The following is a 16548-nucleotide window of genomic DNA, read 5'->3' as shown; positions in this document are numbered from 1 at the left end:
AACCTGTAATGTCTAATGTTGATCCAAGACATGGAAAACATAGCCCACACACTACTGAAGTGTCGAATTTTCCATCTTCATGTCTATATTGCCAGAGAAATCATTCAATGCTGAGAAATGTTTGCTTCTCTTGGAATCCCTTGTTTAGAATGTGTTCAAATGACAAGGTTGGTTCAAGTCTTAGATAAGTCTCTATTGAAAAGTGGTTTATAATGTGTCTCATTATGTGCATAGGCTAAACTAGGGTTTCAGGTGAGTTCTCCTTTAAACATGGTGGATTCCCTGACCGGGAATTGAACCCGGACCGTTGCGGTGAGAGCGCCAAATCCTAGCCATTAGACCATCAGGGAAATGCCTGCATGAAGCAAACAACATTTTTAACAGACTACAAGAATTAGCATACGTTGCAAAAGACTGCAATTTTGATGTGGCCTTGTAGTAGATATTTCTGATTTTTGGAACAGTGCCCATTTATTTTTACTGTAGCAAATTTCTTCAGTTTGTTGTGTTGTTCATCTTGCTGCCATAGGGATGTTTGTCTTCTTGACTGCAACATGTGTCTACTTTAAAAAGTCAAACAGATGTCCAGATGGATCAGGTAACTCTGCCCCACACATGCTGCTAGTACTCCTGGGCTGATAGTTCAAATGCACATTAATTACTGCATAAACATATACATGGGCAAGTAAAAGGCTTGTGCCACTGTGCAACAATGATGGGCTCTTGGACTAGAGGCGGGAACTCTTCCCTGCAGAAATTTGCACAGGCTGGGAGATTCTACCTTTAATGTGGGCGTAGCATCACTTGTGTGGGCATTGGTGGTATAGTGGTAGCATAGCTGCTTGCCATGCAGTTGACCTGGGTTCAATTCCCAGCCAATGCATTGATTGCTGTTTTTGTTATGTTCAGTAACCTTCTTGTGTCAAAGTATTTCATTAAAACATGTAGAGTGTCAACGTAAAAAGCCCAATGTCGATCTATGACAAGGAAAGCTTAGCTCACACTACTGAAATGCTGGCGTTTTCATCTTGTAAGAGAAATCATTCAATGCTGAGAGATGCTTTCATTCATTGGGTTATCTTCTTTAGGATGTGGTCAACACGCAAGGTTGGTCTCTCTTTGAAAAATGGTTCAGGATGTGTGTCATTGTAGGTTAAACTAGTGTTTCTGGCCAGTTTCCTTTTGAACATAGAGGATTCGCTGACCGGGAATTGAACCCGGACCGTGGCGGTGAAAGCACCAAATCCTAGCCATTAGACCATCAGGGAAATTCTCCTGTGGAAATGCTTCAAGAGAGTTGGCATTGGTAGCATAGGGGATGTCATAGCTGGGCGGGTGAATGGCTTGGGCTACTGTGCAACAATGATGGGTTCTTGGACTGGATGTGGGGACTATTCCTTGCACAACTTTGCACAGTCTTAGACATTCTAGTTTTAATGCGGTGTCCTTTTGACACAGTGGGCATTGGTGGTATAGTGGTAGCATAGCTGCCTTCCAAGCAGTTGACCTGGGTTCAATTCCCAGCCAATTCATTGATTAGAGTTTTTGAGAATTAATCTTCATGCTAAATATTATTGAAATAAAACCTGTAAAATGTCAACCTGTAATGTCTAATGTTGATCCAAGACATGGAAAACATAGCCCACACACTACTGAAGTGTCAAATTTTCCATCTTCATGTCTATATTGCCAGAGAAATCATTCAAATGCTGAGAAATATTTGCTTCTCTTGGAATCCCTTGTTTAGAATGTGTTCAAATGACAAGGTTGGTTCAAGTCTTAGATAAGTCTCTATTGAAAAGTGGTTTATAATGTGTGTCATTATGTGCATAGGCTTAACTAGGGTTTCAGGTGAGTTCTCCTATAAACATGGTGGATTCCCTGACCGGGAATTGAACCCGGACCGTGGCGGTGAGAGCGCCAAATCCTAGCCATTAGACCATCAGGGAAATGCCTGCATGAAGCAAACAACATTTTTAACAGACTACAAGAATTAGCATACGTTGCAAAAGACTGCAATTTTGATGTGGCCTTCTTGTAGATATTTCTGATTTTTGGAACAGTGCCCATTTATTTTTACTGTAGCAAATTTCTTCAGTTTGTTGTGTTGTTCATCTTGCTGCCATTGGGATGTTTGTCTTCTTGACTGCAACATGTGTCTACTTTAAAAAGTCAAACAGATGTCCAGATGGATCAGGTAACTCTGCCCCACACATGCTGCTAGTACTCCTGGGCTGATAGTTCAAATGCACATTAATTACTGCATAAACATATACATGGGCAAGTAAATGGCTTGTGCCACTGTGCAACAATGATGGGCTCTTGGACTAGAGGCGGGAACTCTTCCCTGCAGAAATTTGCACAGGCTGGGAGATTCTACCTTTAATGTGGGGGTAGCATCACTTGTGTGGGCATTGGTGGTATAGTGGTAGCATAGCTGCTTGCCATGCAGTTGACCTGGGTTCAATTCCCAGCCAATGCATTGATTGCTGTTTTTGTTATGTTCAGTAACCTTCTTGTGTCAAAGTATTTCATTAAAACATGTAGAGTGTCAACGTAAAAAGCCCAATGTCGATCTATGACAAGGTAAGCTTAGCTCACACTACAGAAATGCTGGCGTTTTCATCTTGTAAGAGAAATCATTCAATGCTGAGAGATGCTTTCATTCATTGGGTTATCTTCTTTAGGATGTGGTCAACACGCAAGGTTGGTCTCTCTTTGAAAAATGGTTCAGGATGTGTGTCATTGTAGGTTAAACTAGTGTTTCTGGCCAGTTTCCTTTTGAACATAGAGGATTCGCTGACCGGGAATTGAACCCGGACCGTGGCGGTGAAAGCACCAAATCCTAGCCATTAGACCATCAGGGAAATTCTCCTGTGGAAATGCTTCAAGAGAGTTGGCATTGGTAGCATAGGGGATGTCATAGCTGGGCGGGTGAATGGCTTGGGCTACTGTGCAACAATGATGGGTTCTTGGACTGGATGTGGGGACTCTTCCTTGCACAACTTTGCACAGTCTTAGACATTCTAGTTTTAATGCGGTGTCCTTTTGACACAGTGGGCATTGGTGGTATAGTGGTAGCATAGCTGCCTTCCAAGCAGTTGACCTGGGTTCAATTCCCAGCCAATGCATTGATTAGAGTTTTTGAGAATTAAACTTCATGCTAAATATTATTGAAATAAAACCTGTAAAATGTCAACCTGTAATGTCTAATGTTGATCCAAGACATGGAAAACATAGCCCACACACTACTGAAGTGTCGAATTTTCCATCTTGATGTCTATATTGCCAGAGAAATCATTCAAATGCTGAGAAATATTTGCTTCTCTTGGAATCCCTTGTTTAGAATGTGTTCAAATGACAAGGTTGGTTCAAGTCATAGATAAGTCTCTATTGAAAAGTGGTTTATAATGTGTGTCATCATGTGCATAGGCTAAACTAGGGTTTCAGGTGAGTTCTCCTTTAAACATGGTGGATTCCCTGACCGGGAATTGAACCCGGACCGTGGCGGTGAGAGCGCCAAATCCTAGCCATTAGACCATCAGGGAAATGCCTGCATGAAGCAAACAACATTTTTAACAGACTACAAGAATTAGCATACGTTGCAAAAGACTGCAATTTTGATGTGGCCTTGTTGTAGATATTTCAGATTTTTGGAACAGTGCCCATTTATTTTTACTGTAGCAAATTTCTTCAGTTTATTGTGTTGTTCATCTTGCTGCCATTGGGATGTTTGTCTTCTTGACTGCAACATGTGTCTACTTTAAAAAGTCAAACAGATGTCCAGATGGATCAGGTAACTCTGCCCCACACATGCTGCTAGTACTCCTGGGCTGATAGTTCAAATGCACATTAATTACTGCATAAACATATACATGGGCAAGTAAATGGCTTGTGCCACTGTGCAACAATGATGGGCTCTTGGACTAGAGGCGGGAACTCTTCCCTGCAGAAATTTGCACAGGCTGGGAGATTCTACCTTTAATGTGGGGGTAGCATCACTTGTGTGGGCATTGGTGGTATAGTGGTAGCATAGCTGCTTGCCATGCAGTTGACCTGGGTTCAATTCCCAGCCAATGCATTGATTGCTGTTTTTGTTATGTTCAGTAACCTTCTTGTGTCAAAGTATTTCATTAAAACATGTAGAGTGTCAACGTAAAAAGCCCAATGTCGATCTATGACAAGGAAAGCTTAGCTCACACTACAGAAATGCTGGCGTTTTCATCTTGTAAGAGAAATCATTCAATGCTGAGAGATGCTTTCATTCATTGGGTTATCTTCTTTAGGATGTGGTCAACACGCAAGGTTGGTCTCTCTTTGAAAAATGGTTCAGGATGTGTGTCATTGTAGGTTAAACTAGTGTTTCTGGCCAGTTTCCTTTTGAACATAGAGGATTCGCTGACCGGGAATTGAACCCGGACCGTGGCGGTGAAAGCACCAAATCCTAGCCATTAGACCATCAGGGAAATTCTCCTGTGGAAATGCTTCAAGAGAGTTGGCATTGGTAGCATAGGGGATGTCATAGCTGGGCGGGTGAATGGCTTGGGCTACTGTGCAACAATGATGGGTTCTTGGACTGGATGTGGGGACTCTTCCTTGCACAACTTTGCACAGTCTTAGACATTCTAGTTTTAATGCGGTGTCCTTTTGACACAGTGGGCATTGGTGGTATAGTGGTAGCATAGCTGCCTTCCAAGCAGTTGACCTGGGTTCAATTCCCAGCCAATGCATTGATTGGAGTTTTTGAGAATTAAACTTCATGCTAAATATTATTGAAATAAAACCTGTAAAATGTCAACCTGTAATGTCTAATGTTGATCCAAGACATGGAAAACATAGCCCACACACTACTGAAGTGTCGAATTTTCCATCTTGATGTCTATATTGCCAGAGAAATCATTCAAATGCTGAGAAATATTTGCTTCTCTTGGAATCCCTTGTTTAGAATGTGTTCAAATGACAAGGTTGGTTCAAGTCATAGATAAGTCTCTATTGAAAAGTGGTTTATAATGTGTGTCATCATGTGCATAGGCTAAACTAGGGTTTCAGGTGAGTTCTCCTTTAAACATGGTGGATTCCCTGACCGGGAATTGAACCCGGACCGTGGCGGTGAGAGCGCCAAATCCTAGCCATTAGACCATGAGGGAAATGCCTGCATGAAGCAAACAACATTTTTAACAGACTACAAGAATTAGCATACGTTGCAAAAGACTGCAATTTTGATGTGGCCTTGTTGTAGATATTTCTGATTTTTGGAACAGTGCCCATTTATTTTTACTGTAGCAAATTTCTTCAGTTTATTGTGTTGTTCATCTTGCTGCCATTGGGATGTTTGTCTTCTTGACTGCAACATGTGTCTACTTTAAAAAGTCAAACAGATGTCCAGATGGATCAGGTAACTCTGCCCCACACATGCTGCTAGTACTCCTGGGCTGATAGTTCAAATGCACATTAATTACTGCATAAACATATACATGGGCAAGTAAATGGCTTGTGCCACTGTGCAACATTGATGGGCTCTTGGACTAGAGGCGGGAACTCTTCCCTGCAGAAATTTGCACAGGCTGGGAGATTCTACCTTTAATGTGGGGGTAGCATCACTTGTGTGGGCATTGGTGGTATAGTGGTAGCATAGCCACTTGCCATGCAGTTGACCTGGGTTCAATTCCCAGCCAATGCATTGATTGCTGTTTTTGTTATGTTCAGTAACCTTCTTGTGTCAAAGTATTTCATTAAAACATGTAGAGTGTCAACGTAAAAAGCCCAATGTCGATCTATGACAAGGAAAGCTTAGCTCACACTACTGAAATGCTGGCGTTTTTGTCTTGTAAGAGAAATCATTCAATGCTGAGAGATGCTTTCATTCATTGGGTTATCTTCTTTAGGATGTGGTCAACACGCAAGGTTGGTCTCTCTTTGAAAAATGGTTCAGGATGTGTGTCATTGTAGGTTAAACTAGTGTTTCATATCAGTTTCCTTTTGAACATAGAGGATTCCCTGACCGGGAATTGAAACCGGACCGTGTCGGTGAAAGCGCCAAATCCTAGCCATTAGACCATCAGGGAAATTCTCCTGTGGAAATGCTTCAAGAGAGTTGGCATTGGTAGCATAGGGGATGTCATAGCTGGGCGGGTGAATGGCTTGGGCTACTGTGCAACAATGATGGGTTCTTGGACTGGATGTGGGGACTCTTCCTTGCACAACTTTGCACAGTCTTAGACATTCTAGTTTTAATGCGGTGTCCTTTTGACACAGTGGGCATTGGTGGTATAGTGGTAGCATAGCTGCCTTCCAAGCAGTTGACCTGGGTTCAATTCCCAGCCAATGCATTGATTAGTGTTTTTCAGAATTAAACTTCATGCTAAATATTATTGAAATAAAACCTGTAAAATGTCAACCTGTAATGTCTAATGTTGATCCAAGACATGGAAAACATAGCCCACACACTACTGAAGTGTCGAATTTTCCATCTTCATGTCTATATTGCCAGAGAAATCATTCAAATGCTGAGAAATATTTGCTTCTCTTGGAATCCCTTGTTTAGAATGTGTTCAAATGACAAGGTTGGTTCAAGTCTTAGATAAGTCTCTATTGAAAAGTGGTTTATAATGTGTGTCATTATGTGCATAGGCTAAACTAGGGTTTCAGGTGAGTTCTCCTTTAAACATGGTGGATTCCCTGACCGGGAATTGAACCCGGACCGTGGCGGTGAGAGCGCCAAATCCTAGCCATTAGACCATGAGGGAAATTCCTGCATGAAGCAAACAACATTTTTAACAGACTACAAGAATTAGCATACGTTGCAAAAGACTGCAATTTTGATGTGGCCTTGTTGTAGATATTTCTGATTTTTGGAACAGTGCCCATTTATTTTTACTGTAGCAAATTTCTTCAGTTTGTTGTGTTGTTCATCTTGCTGCCATTGGGATGTTTGTCTTCTTGACTGCAACATGTGTCTACTTTAAAAAGTCAAACAGATGTCCAGATGGATCAGGTAACTCTTCCCCACACATGCTGCTAGTACTCCTGGGCTGATAGTTCAAATGCACATTAATTACTGCATAAACATATACATGGGCAAGTAAATGGCTTGTGCCACTGTGCAACAATGATGGGCTCTTGGATTAGAGGCGGGAACTCTTCCCTGCAGAAATTTGCACAGGCTGGGAGATTCTACCTTTAATGTGGGGGTAGCATCACTTGTGTGGGCATTGGTGGTATAGTGGTAGCATAGCTGCTTGCCATGCCGTTGACCTGGGTTCAATTCCCAGCCAATGCATTGATTGCTGTTTTTGTTATGTTCAGTAACCTTCTTGTGTCAAAGTATTTCATTAAAACATGTAGAGTGTCAACGTAAAAAGCCCAATGTCGATCTATGACAAGGAAAGCTTAGCCTACATTACTGAAATGCTGGCGTTTTCGTCTTGTAAGAGAAATCATTCAATGCTGAGAGATGCTTTCATTCATTGGGTTATCTTCTTTAGGATGTGGTCAACACGCAAGGTTGGTCTCTCTTTGAAAAATGGTTCAGGATGTGTGTCATTGTAGGTTAAACTAGTGTTTCTGGCCAGTTTCCTTTTGAACATAGAGGATTCGCTGACCGGGAATTGAACCCGGACCGTGGCGGTGAAAGCACCAAATCCTAGCCATTAGACCATCAGGGAAATTCTCCTGTGGAAATGCTTCAAGAGAGTTGGCATTGGTAGCATAGGGGATGTCATAGCTGGGCGGGTGAATGGCTTGGGCTACTGTGCAACAATGATGGGTTCTTGGACTGGATGTGGGGACTCTTCCTTGCACAACTTTGCACAGTCTTAGACATTCTAGTTTTAATGCGGTGTCCTTTTGACACAGTGGGCATTGGTGGTATAGTGGTAGCATAGCTGCCTTCCAAGCAGTTGACCTGGGTTCAATTCCCAGCCAATGCATTGATTGGAGTTTTTGAGAATTAAACTTCATGCTAAATATTATTGAAATAAAACCTGTAAAATGTCAACCTGTAATGTCTAATGTTGATCCAAGACATGGAAAACATAGCCCACACACTACTGAAGTGTCGAATTTTCCATCTTGATGTCTATATTGCCAGAGAAATCATTCAAATGCTGAGAAATATTTGCTTCTCTTGGAATCCCTTGTTTAGAATGTGTTCAAATGACAAGGTTGGTTCAAGTCATAGATAAGTCTCTATTGAAAAGTGGTTTATAATGTGTGTCATCATGTGCATAGGCTAAACTAGGGTTTCAGGTGAGTTCTCCTTTAAACATGGTGGATTCCCTGACCGGGAATTGAACCCGGACCGTGGCGGTGAGAGCGCCAAATCCTAGCCATTAGACCATGAGGGAAATGCCTGCATGAAGCAAACAACATTTTTAACAGACTACAAGAATTAGCATACGTTGCAAAAGACTGCAATTTTGATGTGGCCTTGTTGTAGATATTTCTGATTTTTGGAACAGTGCCCATTTATTTTTACTGTAGCAAATTTCTTCAGTTTATTGTGTTGTTCATCTTGCTGCCATTGGGATGTTTGTCTTCTTGACTGCAACATGTGTCTACTTTAAAAAGTCAAACAGATGTCCAGATGGATCAGGTAACTCTGCCCCACACATGCTGCTAGTACTCCTGGGCTGATAGTTCAAATGCACATTAATTACTGCATAAACATATACATGGGCAAGTAAATGGCTTGTGCCACTGTGCAACATTGATGGGCTCTTGGACTAGAGGCGGGAACTCTTCCCTGCAGAAATTTGCACAGGCTGGGAGATTCTACCTTTAATGTGGGGGTAGCATCACTTGTGTGGGCATTGGTGGTATAGTGGTAGCATAGCCACTTGCCATGCAGTTGACCTGGGTTCAATTCCCAGCCAATGCATTGATTGCTGTTTTTGTTATGTTCAGTAACCTTCTTGTGTCAAAGTATTTCATTAAAACATGTAGAGTGTCAACGTAAAAAGCCCAATGTCGATCTATGACAAGGAAAGCTTAGCTCACACTACTGAAATGCTGGCGTTTTTGTCTTGTAAGAGAAATCATTCAATGCTGAGAGATGCTTTCATTCATTGGGTTATCTTCTTTAGGATGTGGTCAACACGCAAGGTTGGTCTCTCTTTGAAAAATGGTTCAGGATGTGTGTCATTGTAGGTTAAACTAGTGTTTCATATCAGTTTCCTTTTGAACATAGAGGATTCCCTGACCGGGAATTGAAACCGGACCGTGTCGGTGAAAGCGCCAAATCCTAGCCATTAGACCATCAGGGAAATTCTCCTGTGGAAATGCTTCAAGAGAGTTGGCATTGGTAGCATAGGGGATGTCATAGCTGGGCGGGTGAATGGCTTGGGCTACTGTGCAACAATGATGGGTTCTTGGACTGGATGTGGGGACTCTTCCTTGCACAACTTTGCACAGTCTTAGACATTCTAGTTTTAATGCGGTGTCCTTTTGACACAGTGGGCATTGGTGGTATAGTGGTAGCATAGCTGCCTTCCAAGCAGTTGACCTGGGTTCAATTCCCAGCCAATGCATTGATTAGTGTTTTTCAGAATTAAACTTCATGCTAAATATTATTGAAATAAAACCTGTAAAATGTCAACCTGTAATGTCTAATGTTGATCCAAGACATGGAAAACATAGCCCACACACTACTGAAGTGTCGAATTTTCCATCTTCATGTCTATATTGCCAGAGAAATCATTCAAATGCTGAGAAATATTTGCTTCTCTTGGAATCCCTTGTTTAGAATGTGTTCAAATGACAAGGTTGGTTCAAGTCTTAGATAAGTCTCTATTGAAAAGTGGTTTATAATGTGTGTCATTATGTGCATAGGCTAAACTAGGGTTTCAGGTGAGTTCTCCTTTAAACATGGTGGATTCCCTGACCGGGAATTGAACCCGGACCGTGGCGGTGAGAGCGCCAAATCCTAGCCATTAGACCATGAGGGAAATTCCTGCATGAAGCAAACAACATTTTTAACAGACTACAAGAATTAGCATACGTTGCAAAAGACTGCAATTTTGATGTGGCCTTGTTGTAGATATTTCTGATTTTTGGAACAGTGCCCATTTATTTTTACTGTAGCAAATTTCTTCAGTTTGTTGTGTTGTTCATCTTGCTGCCATTGGGATGTTTGTCTTCTTGACTGCAACATGTGTCTACTTTAAAAAGTCAAACAGATGTCCAGATGGATCAGGTAACTCTTCCCCACACATGCTGCTAGTACTCCTGGGCTGATAGTTCAAATGCACATTAATTACTGCATAAACATATACATGGGCAAGTAAATGGCTTGTGCCACTGTGCAACAATGATGGGCTCTTGGATTAGAGGCGGGAACTCTTCCCTGCAGAAATTTGCACAGGCTGGGAGATTCTACCTTTAATGTGGGGGTAGCATCACTTGTGTGGGCATTGGTGGTATAGTGGTAGCATAGCTGCTTGCCATGCCGTTGACCTGGGTTCAATTCCCAGCCAATGCATTGATTGCTGTTTTTGTTATGTTCAGTAACCTTCTTGTGTCAAAGTATTTCATTAAAACATGTAGAGTGTCAACGTAAAAAGCCCAATGTCGATCTATGACAAGGAAAGCTTAGCCTACATTACTGAAATGCTGGCGTTTTCGTCTTGTAAGAGAAATCATTCAATGCTGAGAGATGCTTTCATTCACGGGGTTATCTTCTTTAGGATGTGGTCAACACGCAAGGTTGGTCTCTCTTTGAAAAATGGTTCAGGATGTGTGTCATTGTAGGTTAAACTAGTGTTTCATGCCAGTTTCCTTTTGAACATAGAGGATTCCCTGACAGGGAATTGAACCCGGACCGTGGCGGTGAAAGCACCAAATCCTAGCCATTAGACCATCAGGGAAATTCTCCTGTGGAAATGCTTCAAGAGAGTTGGCATTGGTAGCATAGGGGATGTCATAGCTGGGCGGGTGAATGGCTTGGGCTACTGTGCAACAATGATGGGTTCTTGGACTGGATGTGGGGACTCTTCCTTGCACAACTTTGCACAGTCTTAGACATTCTAGTTTTAATGCGGTGTCCTTTTGACACAGTGGGCATTGGTGGTATAGTGGTAGCATAGCTGCCTTCCAAGCAGTTGACCTGGGTTCAATTCCCAGCCAATGCATTGATTAGAGTTTTTGAGAATTAAACTTCATGCTAAATATTATTGAAATAAAACCTGTAAAATGTCAACCTGTAATGTCTAATGTTGATCCAAGACATGGAAAACATAGCCCACACACTACTGAAGTGTCGAATTTTCCATCTTCATGTCTATATTGCCAGAGAAATCATTCAAATGCTGAGAAATATTTGCTTCTCTTGGAATCCCTTGTTTAGAATGTGTTCAAATGACAAGGTTGGTTCAAGTCTTAGATAAGTCTCTATTGAAAAGTGGTTTATAATGTGTGTCATTATGTGCATAGGCTAAACTAGGGTTTCAGGTGAGTTCTCCTTTAAACATGGTGGATTCCCTGACCGGGAATTGAACCCGGACCGTGGCGGTGAGAGCGCCAAATCCTAGCCATTAGACCATCAGGGAAATGCCTGCATGAAGCAAACAACATTTTTAACAGACTACAAGAATAAGCATACGTTGCAAAAGACTGCAATTTTGATGTGGCCTTGTTGTAGATATTTCTGATTTTTGGAACAGTGCCCATTTATTTTTATTGTAGCAAATTTCTTCAGTTTGTTGTGTTGTTCATCTTGCTGCCATTGGGATGTTTGTCTTCTTGACTGCAACATGTGTCTACTTTAAAAAGTCAAACAGATGTCCAGATGGATCAGGTAACTCTGCCCCACACATGCTGCTAGTACTCCTGGGCTGATAGTTCAAATGCACATTAATTACTGCATAAACATATACATGGGCAAGTAAATGGCTTGTGCCACTGTGCAACAATGATGGGCTCTTGGACTAGAGGCGGGAACTCTTCCCTGCAGAAATTTGCACAGGCTGGGAGATTCTACCTTTAATGTGGGGGTAGCATCACTTGTGTGGGCATTGGTGGTATAGTGGTAGCATAGCTGCTTGCCATGCAGTTGACCTGGGTTCAATTCCCAGCCAATGCATTGATTGCTGTTTTTGTTATGTTCAGTAACCTTCTTGTGTCAAAGTATTTCATTAAAACATGTAGAGTGTCAACGTAAAAAGCCCAATGTCGATCTATGACAAGGAAAGCTTAGCTCACACTACTGAAATGCTGGCGTTTTCGTCTTGCAAGAGAAATCATTCAATGCTGAGAGATGCTTTCATTCATTGGGTTATCTTCTTTAGGATGTGGTCAACACGCAAGGTTGTTCTCTCTTTGAAAAATGGTTCAGGATCTGTGTCATTGTAGGTTAACCTAGTGTTTCATGCCAGTTTCCTTTTGAACATAGAGGATTCCCTGACCGGGAATTGAACCCGGACCGTGTCAGTGAAAGCACCAAATCCTAGCCATTAGACCATCAGGGAAATTCTCCTGTGGAAATGCTTCAAGAGAGTTGGCATTGGTAGCATAGGGGATGTCATAGCTGGGCGGGTGAATGGCTTGGGCTACTGTGCAACAATGATGGGTTCTTGGACTGGATGTGGGGACTCTTCCTTGCACAACTTTGCACAGTCTTAGACATTCTAGTTTTAATGCGGTGTCCTTTTGACACAGTGGGCATTGGTGGTATAGTGGTAGCATAGCTGCCTTCCAAGCAGTTGACCTGGGTTCAATTCCCAGCCAATGCATTGATTAGAGTTTTTGAGAATTAAACTTCATGCTAAATATTATTGAAATAAAACCTGTAAAATGTCAACCTGTAATGTCTAATGTTGATCCAAGACATGGAAAACATAGCCCACACACTACTGAAGTGTCGAATTTTCCATCTTCATGTCTATATTGCCAGAGAAATCATTCAAATGCTGAGAAATATTTGCTTCTCTTGGAATCCCTTGTTTAGAATGTGTTCAAATGACAAGGTTGGTTCAAGTCTTAGATAAGTCTCTATTGAAAAGTGGTTTATAATGTGTGTCATTATGTGCATAGGCTAAACTAGGGTTTTAGGTGAGTTCTCCTTTAAACATGGTGGATTCCCTGACCGGGAATTGAATCCAGACCGTGGCGGTGAGAGCGCCAAATCCTAGCCATTAGACCATCAGGGAAATGCCTGCATGAAGCAAACAACATTTTTAACAGACTACAAGAATAAGCATACGTTGCAAAAGACTGCAATTTTGATGTGGCCTTGTTGTAGATATTTCTGATTTTTGGAACAGTGCCCATTTATTTTTACTGTAGCAAATTTCTTCAGTTTGTTGTGTTGTTCATCTTGCTGCCATTGGGATGTTTGTCTTCTTGACTGCAACATGTGTCTACTTTAAAAAGTCAAACAGATGTCCAGATGGATCAGGTAACTCTGCCCCACACATGCTGCTAGTACTCCTGGGCTGATAGTTCAAATGCACATTAATTACTGCATAAACATATACATGGGCAAGTAAATGGCTTGTGCCACTGTGCAACAATGATGGGCTCTTGGACTAGAGGCGGGAACTCTTCCCTGCAGAAATTTGCACAGGCTGGGAGATTCTACCTTTAATGTGGGGGTAGCATCACTTGTGTGGGCATTGGTGGTATAGTGGTAGCATAGCTGCTTGCCATGCAGTTGACCTGGGTTCAATTCCCAGCCAATGCATTGATTGCTGTTTTTGTTATGTTCAGTAACCTTCTTGTGTCAAAGTATTTCATTAAAACATGTAGAGTGTCAACGTAAAAAGCCCAATGTCGATCTATGACAAGGAAAGCTTAGCTCACACTACTGAAATGCTGGCGTTTTCGTCTTGTAAGAGAAATCATTCAATGCTGAGAGATGCTTTCATTCATGGGGTTATCTTCTTTAGGATGTGGTCAACACGCAAGGTTGGTCTCTCTTTGAAAAATGGTTCAGGATGTGTGTCATTGTAGGTTAAACTAGTGTTTCATGCCAGTTTCCTTTTGAACATAGAGGATTCCCTGACCGGGAATTGAACCCGGACCGTGGCGGTGAAAGCGCCAAATCCTAGCCATTAGACCATCAGGGAAATTCTCCTGTGGAAATGCTTCAAGAGAGTTGGCATTGGTGGCATAGGGGATGTCATAGCTGGGCGGGTGAATGGCTTGGGCTACTGTGCAACAACGATGGGTTCTTGGACTGGATGTGGGGACTCTTCCTTGCACAACTTTGCACAGTCTTAGACATTCTAGTTTTAATGCGGTGTCCTTTTGACACAGTGGGCATTGGTGGAATAGTGGTAGCATAGCTGCCTTCCAAGCAGTTGACCTGGGTTCAATTCCCAACCAATGCATTGATTAGTGTTTTTGAGAATTAAACTTCATGCTAAATATTATTGAAATAAAACCTGTAAAATGTCAACCTGTAATGTCTAATGTTGATCCAAGACATGGAAAACATAGCCCACACACTACTGAAGTGTCGAATTTTCCATCTTCATGTCTATATAGCCAGAGAAATCATTCAATGCTGAGAAATGTTTGCTTCTCTTGGAATCCCTTGTTTAGAATGTGTTCAAATGACAAGGTTGGTTCAAGTCTTAGATAAGTCTCTATTGAAAAGTGGTTTATAATGTGTGTCATTATGTGCATAGGCTAAACTAGGGTTTCTGGTGAGTTCTCCTTTAAACATGGTGGATTCACTGACCGGGAATTGAACCCGGACCGTGGCGGTGAGAGCGCCAAATCCTAGCCATTAGACCATCAGGGAAATTCCTGCATGAAGCAAACAACATTTTTAACAGACTACAAGAATTAGCAAACGTTGCAAAAGACTGCAATTTTGATGTGGCCTTCTTGTAGATATTTCTCGTTTTTGGAACAGTGCCCATTTATTTTTACTGTAGCAAATTTCTTCAGTTTGTTGTGTTGTTCATCTTGCTGCCATTGGGATGTTTGTCTTCTTGACTGCAACATGTGTCTACTTTAAAAAGTCAAACAGATGTCCAGATGGATCAGGTAACTCTGCCCCACACATGCTGCTAGTACTCCTGGGCTGATAGTTCAAATGCACATTAATTACTGCATAAACATATACATGGGCAAGTAAATGGCTTGTGCCACTGTGCAACAATGATGGGCTCTTGGACTAGAGGCGGGAACTCTTCCCTGCAGAAATTTGCACAGGCTGGGAGATTCTACCTTTAATGTGGGGGTAGCATCACTTGTGTGGGCATTGGTGGTATAGTGGTAGCATAGCTGCTTGCCATGCAGTTGACCTGGGTTCAATTCCAAGCCAATGCATTTATTGCTGTTTTTGTTATGTTCAGTAACCTTCTTGTGTCAAAGTATTTCATTAAAACATGTAGAGTGTCAACGTAAAAAGCCCAATGTCGATCTATGACAAGGAAAGCTTAGCCTACATTACTGAAATGCTGGCGTTTTCGTCTTGTAAGAGAAATCATTCAATGCTGAGAGATGCTTTCATTCACGGGGTTATCTTCTTTAGGATGTGGTCAACACGCAAGGTTGGTCTCTCTTTGAAAAATGGTTCAGGATGTGTGTCATTGTAGGTTAAACTAGTGTTTCATGCCAGTTTCCTTTTGAACATAGAGGATTCCCTGACAGGGAATTGAACCCGGACCGTGGCGGTGAAAGCACCAAATCCTACCCATTAGACCATCAGGGAAATTCTCCTGTGGAAATGCTTCAAGAGAGTTGGCATTGGTAGCATAGGGGATGTCATAGCTGGGCGGGTGAATGGCTTGGGCTACTGTGCAACAATGATGGGTTCTTGGACTGGATGTGGGGACTCTTCCTTGCACAACTTTGCACAGTCTTAGACATTCTAGTTTTAATGCGGTGTCCTTTTGACACAGTGGGCATTGGTGGTATAGTGGTAGCATAGCTGCCTTCCAAGCAGTTGACCTGGGTTCAATTCCCAGCCAATGCATTGATTAGAGTTTTTGAGAATTAAACTTCATGCTAAATATTATTGAAATAAAACCTGTAAAATGTCAACCTGTAATGTCTAATGTTGATCCAAGACATGGAAAACATAGCCCACACACTACTGAAGTGTCGAATTTTCCATCTTCATGTCTATATTGCCAGAGAAATCATTCAAATGCTGAGAAATATTTGCTTCTCTTGGAATCCCTTGTTTAGAATGTGTTCAAATGACAAGGTTGGTTCAAGTCTTAGATAAGTCTCTATTGAAAAGTGGTTTATAATGTGTGTCATTATGTGCATAGGCTAAACTAGGGTTTCAGGTGAGTTCTCCTTTAAACATGGTGGATTCCCTGACCGGGAATTGAACCCGGACCGTGGCGGTGAGAGCGCCAAATCCTAGCCATTAGACCATCAGGGAAATGCCTGCATGAAGCAAACAACATTTTTAACAGACTACAAGAATAAGCATACGTTGCAAAAGACTGCAATTTTGATGTGGCCTTGTTGTAGATATTTCTGATTTTTGGAACAGTGCCCATTTATTTTTATTGTAGCAAATTTCTTCAGTTTGTTGTGTTGTTCATCTTGCTGCCATTGGGATGTTTGTCTTCTTGACTGCAACATGTG

At 41.8% G+C, this 16548-nt stretch overlaps 31 non-coding genes across 31 annotated transcripts; 14 read left to right on the top strand and 17 right to left on the bottom strand.

The window, feature by feature from the left end:
* Window positions 1-278: 278 nt before the first annotated feature.
* On the bottom strand, window positions 279-350 carry trnae-cuc (transfer RNA glutamic acid (anticodon CUC)). The gene has a single exon. It is a non-coding gene; the product is annotated as a tRNA-Glu (tRNA).
* Window positions 351-812: 462 nt separating this feature from the next.
* trnag-gcc (transfer RNA glycine (anticodon GCC)) lies at window positions 813-883 on the top strand. Its single transcript has one exon. It is a non-coding gene; the product is annotated as a tRNA-Gly (tRNA).
* Window positions 884-1196: 313 nt separating this feature from the next.
* Window positions 1197-1268, bottom strand: trnae-uuc (transfer RNA glutamic acid (anticodon UUC)). Its single transcript has one exon. It is a non-coding gene; the product is annotated as a tRNA-Glu (tRNA).
* Window positions 1269-1461: 193 nt separating this feature from the next.
* trnag-ucc (transfer RNA glycine (anticodon UCC)) lies at window positions 1462-1532 on the top strand. The gene has a single exon. It is a non-coding gene; the product is annotated as a tRNA-Gly (tRNA).
* Window positions 1533-1877: 345 nt separating this feature from the next.
* trnae-cuc (transfer RNA glutamic acid (anticodon CUC)) lies at window positions 1878-1949 on the bottom strand. Its single transcript has one exon. It is a non-coding gene; the product is annotated as a tRNA-Glu (tRNA).
* A 462-nt stretch (window positions 1950-2411) lies between these two features.
* trnag-gcc (transfer RNA glycine (anticodon GCC)) lies at window positions 2412-2482 on the top strand. Its single transcript has one exon. It is a non-coding gene; the product is annotated as a tRNA-Gly (tRNA).
* Window positions 2483-2795: 313 nt separating this feature from the next.
* Window positions 2796-2867, bottom strand: trnae-uuc (transfer RNA glutamic acid (anticodon UUC)). Its single transcript has one exon. It is a non-coding gene; the product is annotated as a tRNA-Glu (tRNA).
* A 193-nt stretch (window positions 2868-3060) lies between these two features.
* On the top strand, window positions 3061-3131 carry trnag-ucc (transfer RNA glycine (anticodon UCC)). Its single transcript has one exon. It is a non-coding gene; the product is annotated as a tRNA-Gly (tRNA).
* A 345-nt stretch (window positions 3132-3476) lies between these two features.
* On the bottom strand, window positions 3477-3548 carry trnae-cuc (transfer RNA glutamic acid (anticodon CUC)). Its single transcript has one exon. It is a non-coding gene; the product is annotated as a tRNA-Glu (tRNA).
* Window positions 3549-4010: 462 nt separating this feature from the next.
* On the top strand, window positions 4011-4081 carry trnag-gcc (transfer RNA glycine (anticodon GCC)). The gene has a single exon. It is a non-coding gene; the product is annotated as a tRNA-Gly (tRNA).
* A 313-nt stretch (window positions 4082-4394) lies between these two features.
* Window positions 4395-4466, bottom strand: trnae-uuc (transfer RNA glutamic acid (anticodon UUC)). Its single transcript has one exon. It is a non-coding gene; the product is annotated as a tRNA-Glu (tRNA).
* Window positions 4467-4659: 193 nt separating this feature from the next.
* Window positions 4660-4730, top strand: trnag-ucc (transfer RNA glycine (anticodon UCC)). The gene has a single exon. It is a non-coding gene; the product is annotated as a tRNA-Gly (tRNA).
* Window positions 4731-5075: 345 nt separating this feature from the next.
* trnae-cuc (transfer RNA glutamic acid (anticodon CUC)) lies at window positions 5076-5147 on the bottom strand. The gene has a single exon. It is a non-coding gene; the product is annotated as a tRNA-Glu (tRNA).
* A 1111-nt stretch (window positions 5148-6258) lies between these two features.
* On the top strand, window positions 6259-6329 carry trnag-ucc (transfer RNA glycine (anticodon UCC)). The gene has a single exon. It is a non-coding gene; the product is annotated as a tRNA-Gly (tRNA).
* Window positions 6330-6674: 345 nt separating this feature from the next.
* trnae-cuc (transfer RNA glutamic acid (anticodon CUC)) lies at window positions 6675-6746 on the bottom strand. The gene has a single exon. It is a non-coding gene; the product is annotated as a tRNA-Glu (tRNA).
* An 846-nt stretch (window positions 6747-7592) lies between these two features.
* Window positions 7593-7664, bottom strand: trnae-uuc (transfer RNA glutamic acid (anticodon UUC)). The gene has a single exon. It is a non-coding gene; the product is annotated as a tRNA-Glu (tRNA).
* Window positions 7665-7857: 193 nt separating this feature from the next.
* On the top strand, window positions 7858-7928 carry trnag-ucc (transfer RNA glycine (anticodon UCC)). Its single transcript has one exon. It is a non-coding gene; the product is annotated as a tRNA-Gly (tRNA).
* Window positions 7929-8273: 345 nt separating this feature from the next.
* Window positions 8274-8345, bottom strand: trnae-cuc (transfer RNA glutamic acid (anticodon CUC)). The gene has a single exon. It is a non-coding gene; the product is annotated as a tRNA-Glu (tRNA).
* Window positions 8346-9456: 1111 nt separating this feature from the next.
* trnag-ucc (transfer RNA glycine (anticodon UCC)) lies at window positions 9457-9527 on the top strand. Its single transcript has one exon. It is a non-coding gene; the product is annotated as a tRNA-Gly (tRNA).
* A 345-nt stretch (window positions 9528-9872) lies between these two features.
* Window positions 9873-9944, bottom strand: trnae-cuc (transfer RNA glutamic acid (anticodon CUC)). The gene has a single exon. It is a non-coding gene; the product is annotated as a tRNA-Glu (tRNA).
* An 846-nt stretch (window positions 9945-10790) lies between these two features.
* On the bottom strand, window positions 10791-10862 carry trnae-uuc (transfer RNA glutamic acid (anticodon UUC)). Its single transcript has one exon. It is a non-coding gene; the product is annotated as a tRNA-Glu (tRNA).
* A 193-nt stretch (window positions 10863-11055) lies between these two features.
* Window positions 11056-11126, top strand: trnag-ucc (transfer RNA glycine (anticodon UCC)). Its single transcript has one exon. It is a non-coding gene; the product is annotated as a tRNA-Gly (tRNA).
* A 345-nt stretch (window positions 11127-11471) lies between these two features.
* On the bottom strand, window positions 11472-11543 carry trnae-cuc (transfer RNA glutamic acid (anticodon CUC)). The gene has a single exon. It is a non-coding gene; the product is annotated as a tRNA-Glu (tRNA).
* Window positions 11544-12005: 462 nt separating this feature from the next.
* trnag-gcc (transfer RNA glycine (anticodon GCC)) lies at window positions 12006-12076 on the top strand. Its single transcript has one exon. It is a non-coding gene; the product is annotated as a tRNA-Gly (tRNA).
* A 578-nt stretch (window positions 12077-12654) lies between these two features.
* On the top strand, window positions 12655-12725 carry trnag-ucc (transfer RNA glycine (anticodon UCC)). Its single transcript has one exon. It is a non-coding gene; the product is annotated as a tRNA-Gly (tRNA).
* An 879-nt stretch (window positions 12726-13604) lies between these two features.
* trnag-gcc (transfer RNA glycine (anticodon GCC)) lies at window positions 13605-13675 on the top strand. Its single transcript has one exon. It is a non-coding gene; the product is annotated as a tRNA-Gly (tRNA).
* Window positions 13676-13988: 313 nt separating this feature from the next.
* Window positions 13989-14060, bottom strand: trnae-uuc (transfer RNA glutamic acid (anticodon UUC)). Its single transcript has one exon. It is a non-coding gene; the product is annotated as a tRNA-Glu (tRNA).
* Window positions 14061-14668: 608 nt separating this feature from the next.
* trnae-cuc (transfer RNA glutamic acid (anticodon CUC)) lies at window positions 14669-14740 on the bottom strand. The gene has a single exon. It is a non-coding gene; the product is annotated as a tRNA-Glu (tRNA).
* An 846-nt stretch (window positions 14741-15586) lies between these two features.
* Window positions 15587-15658, bottom strand: trnae-uuc (transfer RNA glutamic acid (anticodon UUC)). The gene has a single exon. It is a non-coding gene; the product is annotated as a tRNA-Glu (tRNA).
* Window positions 15659-15851: 193 nt separating this feature from the next.
* On the top strand, window positions 15852-15922 carry trnag-ucc (transfer RNA glycine (anticodon UCC)). The gene has a single exon. It is a non-coding gene; the product is annotated as a tRNA-Gly (tRNA).
* A 345-nt stretch (window positions 15923-16267) lies between these two features.
* trnae-cuc (transfer RNA glutamic acid (anticodon CUC)) lies at window positions 16268-16339 on the bottom strand. The gene has a single exon. It is a non-coding gene; the product is annotated as a tRNA-Glu (tRNA).
* Between the last annotated feature and the right edge of the window lie 209 nt (window positions 16340-16548).

This window comes from Oryzias latipes, chromosome 1, assembly GCF_053564925.1.
Source record: "Oryzias latipes strain Hd-rR chromosome 1, Olatipes_Hd-rR_3.1".
In the NCBI taxonomy this organism is placed as follows: Eukaryota; Metazoa; Chordata; class Actinopteri; order Beloniformes; family Adrianichthyidae; genus Oryzias; species Oryzias latipes.
This window is presented reverse-complemented; position numbering and strand designations above follow the sequence as displayed.